This window comes from Salminus brasiliensis, chromosome 2 (assembly GCF_030463535.1).
Source record: "Salminus brasiliensis chromosome 2, fSalBra1.hap2, whole genome shotgun sequence".
In the NCBI taxonomy this organism is placed as follows: domain Eukaryota; kingdom Metazoa; phylum Chordata; class Actinopteri; order Characiformes; family Bryconidae; genus Salminus; species Salminus brasiliensis.
This window is the reverse complement of record NC_132879.1, coordinates 58,784,569-58,795,888: the sequence shown is the minus strand read 5'-3', so window position 1 is coordinate 58,795,888 and position 11,320 is coordinate 58,784,569. Positions and strand designations below refer to the sequence as shown.

At 42.4% G+C, this 11,320-nt stretch overlaps 2 long non-coding RNA genes across 2 annotated transcripts; both read left to right on the top strand.

Moving 5' to 3' along the window:
* The first annotated feature begins 634 nt into the window (after positions 1-634).
* Positions 635-2,807, top strand: LOC140549588 (uncharacterized). The gene is made up of 2 exons (XR_011979005.1): positions 635-1,030; positions 2,344-2,807. It is a non-coding gene; the product is annotated as an uncharacterized lncRNA (long non-coding RNA).
* Positions 2,808-5,481: 2,674 nt separating this feature from the next.
* LOC140549595 (uncharacterized) lies at positions 5,482-6,621 on the top strand. Its single transcript, XR_011979011.1, has 2 exons — positions 5,482-5,535; positions 6,291-6,621. It is a non-coding gene; the product is annotated as an uncharacterized lncRNA (long non-coding RNA).
* Positions 6,622-11,320: the final 4,699 nt, after the last annotated feature.

Genomic DNA, 11,320 nt, shown 5'->3' with positions numbered 1-11,320 from the left:
TTAGTGTGTGTTGAGGTGTGTGTTAGTGAGGTGTGTATCCTCTCCTCCACAGAGTGTGTTAGTGTGTGTATCATCCTCCCCCTCAGCACCTGCAGTAGGTCCAGCTGCAGCAGTGCAGTCTCTGTGCAGTCTGACTGAGGGGGTTTTTGTACCACTCTCTAACACTGTGTGAACACCCAGCTACTACTGATAACATGAACACTCTGACAGTAATAATCTGCTGCATCTTCAGGCTGGACATTACTGATGGTCAGAGTGAAGTCAGATCCAGATCCACTGCCACTGAAACGAGCTGGAATTCCTGACTCTCTGCTGGTAGCCCTGTAGATCAGGAGTTTAGGAGCTTCTCCGGATTTATGTTGATACCAGGCAAGAACACTATCAGCATACACATCAGTGCTGGTTCTACAGCTGATGGTAACTGAACCTCCTGGAGAAACAGTTTTCTCTGCAGGAGTCTGATTCACAGTCACCTGACCACTGGATCCTGGTGGAAGTAGAAAAAAAAGTTTTATATAATTTACATTTATTTTTACTGAAATCAAAAGAATATTTAATTCTTTGTTTGAAAATTATTCAGAATAGGACTGTTACTGCTGCTTCCCACAGAAGTAAATAGCTGAGTTACCCTGAGTCCAGAGAGTGAGAGTCCAGATGAAGATGGAGATCAAAGTCATGGTTGCTGTGGGTGAAGTTGCAGGGCAGCAGCTCTCAGTCATGAAGTGTTAAACTCACAGGACTATAAACACTAGCAGAGCACTGAAGCATGGGCTGATAATGCAAAGTGGAACCTCTCTATGGAAATGACTGAAACTCCTCCAGAACCTAAAAGACAACAAAGATAATTGTCTAAATATCAGATACAGATCAATATTAGATTCTCATCAGTTTAAAAGTGTGTGTATCTCAGTGAGTGTGTGTGTGTGTGTGTGTGTTCACTGGAGTGTAACAGAGGTTTTTGTAGGACGGCTTCATTGAAATCTATCACTGTGGTACACTTTCGGTGGAGGAACTAAACTGTTTGTGAAAAGTAAGTAACTCTTCTTCTTCCAGAGCTCCAATCATTGAAATCCTTCTCCTCATAAGCAGCCTCATGAAGCAGCTGTAGATAAAGTCAGTACTGTTTAATATCAATATTAATTACTGATCATTTTCAGGGTTTAACTGAATCCAAACTGAACTGGTCTGACTGAGTACATACAGAGTTACTGTCTAAGCCTGTTTCAGAATCAGACAGTAATCAGACTAACAGATGATCGATCATTAGTGATGATCAGGATTACAGTGCAGTGTTTGATACTACTGGCCTTTATATTTTAATGGACAGTCTGGAAAACATGGTCAGTGTTCTTGTGTGGTTTCATACTGGTCAGACTGCTCCCCATTAGTTAGTGTAAATAAGGCACTTTCTCAGTCTATAGGAGTGTGATATGGTGTCCCTCAGGGCTGTATTTTAGGTCCTTTACTGTTCTCTTTTTATTTACAGATTTTTGTGTAAAACAATGTAAAGTCATGTTTAAGCTGATGATGCTCATCTTATCCAGAATAAGAGAAACAGTTACACAGAACTGAAGACTGTGTTAAAGACATAAAAGCCTGGATGATCAGAAATGTCCTCCTTTTAAATTCTGACTAAAACAGAAATGTTGCTGTTGGACCCAAAATCCACTTGAACTAAGCTGGTAAATTTTATTGTTGAACTTAATGGTTTTATTGTGCAGTCAGACACTACAGTGGATGAGCTTGGTGTGACCCTGGATGTTGATCATTTCAGCTCCTCATAAATTATATTTCTTAAACTGAATATTATTGATGGAAATGAGACAGATGCTAATCCTATAAGATGCTGAGAAGATTTCATGCTTTCATAACTTCTAGATTAGACTACTGTAACATGTTACTAACTGGTCGTCCTGCTGTCTCTCTAAATCTAACACTTCAGAGTGCTATCTGATCAAATTACCCTGATTTTATTTAGATTTATTGATTATAATGTATTGATTATGATATTTAAACATCATTAATAGTCCAGTGAAATCAAATGTATAATTAGGATGATTCCTCCATACATCTGACAGGAAACTTCTAATGAAGTATTTTAAATATATATTAATATTTAAGAAATGTTTCAAGTTATCAGATCATGTGTCTTTGTTTACTTACTTTGGGGGGTTGTTTGAGAGATGGACTCCGTCACACAGATGATATTTGCAGCTGAACTCATTTCTTAATTATTTACTTTATCTGAGATTTTACTGCTTAAATAAAAGCAGTTTTAATAAAAATAATCATTATAATTATTGTTGTTTTCATTAGTAATGTTTTTGTGTTTCTGCTCCTCAGACAAACCATCCGTGTCTCTGCTGCCCCCCTCCTCTCTGCAGCTGTCTGAGGGGTCCGCCTCGCTGCTCTGCCTGCTGTCTGGCTACTCTCCACAGGGGGCGCAGGTCAGCTGGACAGTGGACGGCTCAGCGGTGAGGGAGGGGGTTCTGACCAGTGCAGAAGAAGAGAAGAACGCCCGCTACAGCCGCAGCAGCACCCTGACCCTCAGCAAAGCACTCTGGGAAAAGGGGGAGGAGTTTGTCTGCACAGTCTCCCACGACAGCGTGGATCAGCCAGTCAGCTTCAGGAAGAGCATGTGTGAAGGCTAGCAGCTCCAAGCTAGAATTGATCATAGAGCTGCTTTCACATGCATCTCCAATAGAGTGTAAATTCTACACAGTGCTGATATTTGAGTCTTTCCTCTGGTCAGTGTCCTGTTGCTGTACCTGTGCTTTTGCTCTGCTGAAATAAAGCTTCATTTTGGACACTGTGTGTTCTTTTATTGGAATGAATGCTCATTATCAGTGTTGGTAGAGAGTGTGTTTAGCTGCAGATTCAGTGCAGTGCTGTGTGTGTTGTGCTTGAGTGAGTTTGGCTGAATGAAGCTGAACATCTGGTGAAAGTGCTGCTCTATTCTGGGGGAAAGAGGACGACTCAGGCCTGTTCATGCAAATCTGAGCTTCACCCCACTGCCCTCTCTCTCTCTCTCTCTCTCTCTCTCTCTCTCTCTCTCTGTCTCTGTCTCTCTCTGTCTCTCTCTCTCTCTCTCGCTCTCTCGCTCTCTCTCTCTCTGTCTCTCTGTCTCTCTCTCTCTCTCTCTCTCTCTCTGTCTGTCTCTCTCTCTCTCTCTCTTCTTTTTTATGTTAAACTGGATGGGTGGGTAGTTGGTGGTGGATGGTGGGTGGTGCTGGTTTCAGTTCTTACTTCTGTGCTACCAGGTGTTCTAGAAGCTCATGACGGTCTCACTACTGGAGTCCCCCTGGGGTCAGTTTTAGGTCCATTTCTGTTCTCCTATTACTCAAAATCACCTGGATTCATCACTACACATGAACACAACACAAACTGGACCCACCAAAGACATCTGCATGTGCTGTATTAAAGACTAGTCCAGTTCTAGTCCTGTTTACATGAACACAAGAATAGTCTGACTTTACTACAATGAGAAACGTCTCCTTCATGACACAACAGAGTCTACACAAGTATGATGTGTTTCTGACAGATCACTGACATTAGAGACGTAACTTCCTCTCTGAAGAAAAAAACTCATCAGTGTTTCCAAATGTGGGGAAACTCATGCAGGTGTGAACTTTGCTGCATCATCAAGAGTTGGATCCACATTGTAGTTCAGTCAGACGATGATCCTGTAGCTGAAAACAGGGCTATAACTGGACTAGTCTTCTATAGAACTCATGCAGATGTCTTTGGTCAGTCTGGTTTGTGTGGAGTTGATGTAAATGATCAGTATTTTTCTCTTTATTGGTCACTTATGTTTGTTTTGGTGTTATGAAGCTGTTTTCACAGGAAGGTTGTCAGAACTGTGTGCAGGTCAGTGGAGTGATATAAGTGTTCTATCTGTCCAAATCTATCTGGACATTTTCTTCTAATGTTGGCTGGACAACAACATGTTCTGATGGTACAGAGTTGAGCTCAACTGAAACCCTGAACCAGTCTGTGAGAATTAAACCACCCTCTTCCATGATCATGTTTTAGAGTACCAGTCTTAGTTACACTAATACTGAAGCTCTTGTGTACATGTAGACATAGTTAGTGATGTTCTCCCATGGGTTCCCTGATCCCTGCTACACTGATTAAACCCAGCTGAAGTTCTCATTTCCTCCTTCTACCTAAATCCAGTGCAGAACATTGGTACTCCTCTTCTGGAACTTTCTTTCTAGGTGGAGATCCATAGCCTGAAACTGAATCTCAGCAAAGCAGAACTGATCCATTCACCAGAAACTGGATCTCTCTATCAGCACTGACTCCTTCATTGTTTATCCATCACACAGTGATTCATCATGACCAGTTCTCTGATCACTTATGTGTTCACATCTATGATCAGATCCTGAAGAGTTTTTAAAACATCAGAAGAATACATCACTTCCTAACTGTGGATAGTTCTCTTCTACTCAGCTGGTCAGTAACTTCTCCCAAGTGTCTTTTTAACTGAGATCACCAGACTGGCTCACTGTTGTGGCAAGGATCAGATACAAAGCTCTGATTCTGTCATTCTAGACATCTAATGACCTCTACCTCCCCATGGCCTCTTACCTACCTAGACCTACTTAGTTTCTAAATTTCATTAATATAATGAAACTGAGCTCAGGCAGGGCTTATCTTTTAGATTACAGACCATTACAGAGTTTATGGGAACCTAAAGAGTGTGTTAAACTAATACATGTAAATGTAATCAGGGAGATTTTATTAGGAGATATTATTATTATTAATGAGGGGCGTGGCTTTTACTTTAAGTTCAGGAAGACTATGGATGAGAAGGAAAATCTTGTTTCCATTTTTTAGCTTTCAAGTAAAACTGTTCGAAAACTGAGTTTGTGAACGCTTGATTGTGAGAGTGTGTGTAATCTCCTAAGTGTGTATCTGCTGCTGCTTCACTGCTACTAGTGAGATGTTCCATCTAGTGGTGAAAATCCCTGTTCCACAGTGAGGAAAACTCCCCAAAGAGAGGAACATGCTCACTACTGTAGTGTTCTGGAGGTGATGAGTTCAGTTGAGTGCAGCTTTAGCAGCTGTTCTCAGATCAGTGTGTGTTTCTGAGTCAGAGCAGTTCCTCTACAGCTGAGGGAGGTTTTAGTATGACGCTCTGACACTGTGTGAATGGAGAGCTGCTATACTGAAAAAACAAACTTTTTGGTGTAGTAAAATATATTTAATTAATGCTCATACAATCTACACTGTAATATTAAAATGATGTGATAACTATTATTTTTTAAGTAAGAATGTAAACATATACACAATTTGTTCATGTAATAAATTAACTGTGTGGTGTGAATGAATGTTATTGAAAGACCTCAGTTGTATTTATATGTGTTTTTGTCACAGTACATAAACCTAAAAATACTGAGTAAAATTGAACACAAAACAGTGCGTTGCGGGGGTGAGCATTAGCTTTAGCCTATACACACACGGCGGTGCTGGGTGTAGGGAGAGCTTCATTCTGCTGGGGTCTGTTGTGACTTCGGCGACGGTCATCAGACGGTGTGTTGGCCTGCCGGTCTATGCAAGCTCCCCCCTCTTCTGAGTCTGTGGTGCATTAGCACAGAGCTCTCGGAAACAGCTTCAACACTGTAGCCATGTGCTGGGGATTCACTGCGCTTTCAGCGCTCCTGTAAGCAGGTTGTGCTGAGACAGCGTCTAACAGGAGGGGAATGTGGGTTGGTGCAGCAGCTAACTGGGTGTGAGCTCGTGCATCGCAGCAGCTAAAGCGTCCTGTGTGAGCGTCGCCACTGACCAGTCCAGGGGGCGCCGGACTATTGGGACGTGCAGACCTGAAAGCAGCTACTCGTCATCTCTCGTTTTAATAATAAATGTTTAATACCTACATGGTGAAATTGGAGCCGCTGCTGTTTTGTTTGGTTGGTTTTGTTTTTTTTCTATTTTGTTTCCTAGTTTTATTTTGATTTGCTTTTGTTTATTATTTTGCTTGATTATTTTGCTGCTTGGTTGTTTTGTTCTATTTGAATTGATTTTGTTATTTTTGCATTTAATGATTTGGTTATCAATTGATGGCTTTATGCTGTGCATTTTTGGTTAATTGATTTACTGTTTCATTTCATTTGGCAGCAGTTTTTGGTTTATCGTGTGGAATATTTTAAAGAACACAATTTGTTTATTATTATTATTATTATTATTATTATTGGCTATTTGTGGGAAATCATTCTGGCTGTGGGGAGTCCTCTGGTTCCAGTGATCAGAGCCATTGTGGATTCTAATTGTGTCTCTTCTTCTTATAGGACATCTGGATCTCCTTTCCTGTCTGTTCACTCGTGGTTTGGCACCTTACTTGCTGTGGTGTGAGTTCACGTGCACTGCACTTTTGCTTGTGTGTGTGTGTGTGTGTGTGTGTGTGTGTGTGTGTGTATTGGAGACTTTAGCATGCAGACAGGGCTAGGCCACCTGTAATTGGACGCCCACAGCCGATATCCCAGTTCTTTGGAGCTCCTGTAATTTTGTTATTATATTCTTTGTTTATTTTTCTTATTGTGTTTGTTGCTAATTTTAAATAATATTAATAAATGAGTGATTTTATACATGGTGGTGAATAAACCTTTCTAATTACCTCAATCCATGTCTCTGAATATTTTTCAGGCTTACCTGTGTGTCTAGGTGCTTTTTATTACTCAGATTTATAGAATATTTCCTGGGGTGAAATTCCCCAGGTGGCGTAGTCTGGTGTTGCTATACTACCACAGGTCACATCAGGTTAACATGAGTTAGATAGAGATTACAAGTCAGTGTGCCTTTTAGTAGTTTGAGTGGGAAATTAGGCAAAGCAAAGTCAAAACTAGAGTCAAAAGAGAGAAAATGTTTGCTAACACCATAGCTAACGTAACGTCAGCTAGCTAAAGGTATGTTCAGCCATGTAACGTGCCAGTTCATCAACTTTAAGTTAGTCTCATTTTCTCAGGTTAACATGAGTAATTTCGCTGTTCAGCAGGTGTAGATTATTTTGAGCTCATTGATTAATGACCATATTATTTTTGGTACATCAGAGCACGTTTGCTAATTGCTGTGCTGTGAGCACACAAAAAGGGTGACACTACAATGCCTCAGTGCTAATGTCGAATTGCTGAAGCAATTTTTCACTACACAGCCTATCCCACTGGTCTGCAAACACAGGCAGTAGTAGAAGCTCTATTAAAAAAGTACCCATGCTTAAAGGAGCCTGGAACCTCATTTTCTGGTATGTATGGGTGGCAGCAGCGTCTGAAATACAAGATGGCAAATTACCCTTCTAAAATGAGAAAACGAGAAGTACCTTGTCCTGAGCTTGATATCAACTCATTGAAAAGGAAATCCCCTGGTGAGAAAAATCCAGCAAAGAATTGCAAGAGACCAAAGAGGGCAGAAGTGAACTACCTTCCTCCACATCCAAGTGGAGAAACTAGCAGCAGTCTGGAGAGGGAAAGACAAGAACTTCTTAATGAAGTAAAGAAGAAGAACAACAACACTAAGGTTATTCAGGAAAAAATGGCCAAAACATTCTCCTATCGAAGGCTTGAGGTTGTGAGTGGTAGTCCAGCTGCGGATGAATTCAGAGAAAGATGGCCTGCCTTGTTTTGTGACGCTGAGGTAGGTGACATTAACAAAACTTCTTTTTAATATGGTTGGATATATGTTCCTGGTTGAGCACATACACATTAGTAAACTTCACACATATTTTGTGTTTTTTAGTTGATAATTGATGATAAAAAATGGTGGCTTGTTTTTTTTGTACGTTTTTGTGTCAGTATTAGGATTTAGAATGCCCTATATATAATGTACACTCCTTTCATTTTGCATCAGACCATGCGGTCCAGTTCCTGACATGCTTTCCGAACTTTTGTCATTTCAGATTAAAGAGGAATTTAGGAGAATAACTACAGTTTCCCTAGAGCAGAGCTTCATGTACAAACTTGACTACTACACTCCAAAACTTCTTGTCCTGATGAAGTCCAAGGGTGGTGTTGTAGGCACCAAGCTGAGGCCTCACTTGGACAAAGTATATGAGGTGTGTTTATTACAATTTGTGCTTGTTAAAATTTTTGTTAGTCTTTCTAAAACTCAGACATACTGCCCCATGCATACACATACAGCACATGTCCTCGCCCTCCATGCATACTCTGTGCTCCCCAAATCACTGCTCCTTGCAAATACAGGGCCTGAATTTCAGTGCGGGATTGCGGGAATTGCGCACTATTTCTTCTATTCCCGCAATTTTAGCTTTAATAATGCGGGAAACTCCCGCACACAATTACAGCAAAAAACGTTCAGCAAAAATGATCCCGGTTTGGATTGTGAGACGGACGGATGGACCGCGCGTACTGGAAGCTGCACTCGGCGCGCTCACTCCTCCTCTGTCTACAGAGCTACGAGAAACTTTTGCTTTAGAGGCATTTCTCCCGGTCAACTTTCAGAACTTGAGGCACACAAACATGGAACGCTGGCTAAAACGCAAATCTCCATCGTCTGAAACTGAACCCGCTCAGAAAAAGGCACCGGAACCCGAACGGACTCGCACAAGCAGCAGCGTTAACGAAGCCAATCCACAGGATTCACAGACAGGTGACGGCACCAAACTAAAGCAGCAGCCCAAAGATAAGTTTCAGGCCAATTGGCCAAGAATATATCCTTGGCTTGAACTTAATAGCGGTGAAATGAGCTGCTCGATTTGTAAAATGTACGGTGCTGCGCCTTTTACCAGCCGATGCTACAAAACGTGGACTTTAAGTGGCCACTCGGACAGTGTTTCTCATACAGCAGCACTGAAGAGAAAGCGCGAGGCCAACGCTATTGAAGTTGCGCAGCTGCAGTGTGAGGAAGAAATAACGGGGCTTCTCAAAACTGCTTACTTTACTGCAGAAAACGAACTGGCTAATTCAAAATTTGGGCATCTCGTTAAATTCATGAAAGAGATGGAGTGTCCTTCTTTTAAAAACCTGAAAACTGAAATGTCAAGTTATGGAAGCTACACTAATGAGAAAGGTGTAGCAGAAATGCACCAAGCTATTGCAAGTGCACTTGTGGAAGATGTTGACAAAGCTGTGCTAAAAAGCCCTGTGTTTTCTTTAGTACTGGACGAGTCCACAGACATAAGCAACATGAAGCGACTTATAACATATGTAAGGTACATGGATGACAACAAGATAAAAACGAAATTGTTCAGGAACTCTGAAATTGTTGATGGAAGAGCAGACACCATTTTTGAGGATATTAAGCAATTGCTGGCAGAAAAGAATTTAGATGGAAAAAAGCTTGCAGCAGTTTGTACTGATGGTGCTGCTGTTATGACAGGATGTCGCCAAGGAGTTGTTAAAAAACTCAGAGGGGAGTTCAACTCAGATTTGGTGGGGGTGCATTGCACAGCTCATTGTCTTGCTCTTGTTGCTAGTGATGCAGCCAGATCTGTGCAACAGGTAAAAAAAGTTTCAGCAGGATTTGAGGTCAATTTTTGTATTTTTCAGTAATTCTGCTGTCAGAAGCAACAGGTTGCATGAATTGCAGAAACAGCTGGATGAGCCCCAACTGAAGTTTACCCAGCCACATACAGTGAGGTGGCTGTCAGTTCACAGTGCTGTATCAGTGGTGTGTAGATCACTGAAATCCCTGAGAGATATATCTATATAATATATGCTCATTTCCTGTATACACACAAAATCATTTCCACTGTAGCCTGCACCTTTGGCAAGATTACTTACAACTTCTCGTTATATTCCAAAGCTATTTAAAATATACTTAATGCATAAAAATAAAGATTTTGGCATTCTCTCAGTTCTTCTTCAGATTAGGAAGTTTTATGAAAACTTCCCAAATCTGGAAGCTCAGTTCTTCTCTCAGTGCCTCTGTCCTTCAGATGGGAGGAGCAGCCGTTCAGCCCCTCTCTGTTAGGGGGTGCTGTGAGCTGGGCTATGGGGAATTTGCGATGCTGAAGCAAATCATGGTTTCCAGTGAGTCACATGCTTCATTTTCCTTTCAACAGTTTGCAGAGACTGTGCTGCATGAACATAGCGGTGTGTTCACTGAAATGGAGAAACTCATTAAGATAGCTCTGGTCATTCCAGTTGCAAGTGTGTCGTGTGAACGTGGATTCAAGGATTCAAGGATTCAAGGAGACTTTATTGTCATTCGCATCACATGTGGTACATGGGGTGGAACGAAATTGTGGTACCCAAGGACCCAGTTTTACCCAGACAGCAGTACTTAAATAAATAAAATATACATAAATATATAAAAATATATGTAAAAATGAAAATAAAATACAGAGAGAAGTAAATGGAGAAGGTAGCAGCAGAGTGTATTTAAAGTGACTAGTGTCGTCAAAGTGTCGTTGCAGTGGTTCCACTAAGTGGCGTTTAAAAGTCTTACAGCTTCCGGAATGAAGCTGTTCCTCAGTCTGTTCGTTCTACACTTAATGCTCCGCAGCCTCCTGCCTGAGGGGAGCGGGACAAACAGTGAGTGTACTGGGTGAGTGGGGTCCTTCATGATGCAGGTAGCCCTCTTCCTGCATCTGGAGGTGTATATGTCCGTGGTGGTGGGGAGGCTGACTCCGACAGACCTCTGTGCAGCCTTCACCACCCTCTGCAGAGCTTTCCTGTCTGCAGCAGAGCAGCTTCCGTGCCACACGTTGATGTTGGAGCATAGGACACTCTCCACCACACATCTGTAGAAGGAGGTGAGGACCGAGCTCCCGAGCCCAGCTCGCCTCAACCGCCTGAGGAAGTAGAGCCGCTGATGTGCCTTCCTGACCAGGCTGGAAGTGTTGTTGCTCCAGGTGAGGTTGTTGCTCAGGTGAACACCCAAGTACCTGTAGCTGGAGACCACTTCCACCGCAGACCCTCCGACATGCAGGGGGAGGTGGGCATGTCTGCCCCTTCTGAAGTCCACAATCATCTCCTTCGTCTTCTTTATGTTGATGCAGAGGTTGTTCTTTCTGCACCAACCCTCCAGGTGTTCTACCTCCTGCCTGTAGCCAGACTCATCACTGTTTGTGATGCATCCGACCACTGCCGTGTCGTCTGCAAACTTCACAATATGACAGCCTGGGTGGATGGGTGAGCAGTCATATGTGAGCAGCGTGAACAAGAGGGGGCTCAACACACAGCCCTGAGGGGAGCCAGTGCTGAGGATTGTGGTGGAGGAGGAGAGGTTGTGGATCCTCACAGACTGTGGCCTGTTGGTCAGGAAGTCCAGGACCCAGTTGCAGAGAGAAGAGCGCAGACCAAGTGAGGAGAGCTTATCTGTCAGGGTCTGGGGTATCATGGTGTTGAAGGCGGAAGTGAAGTCC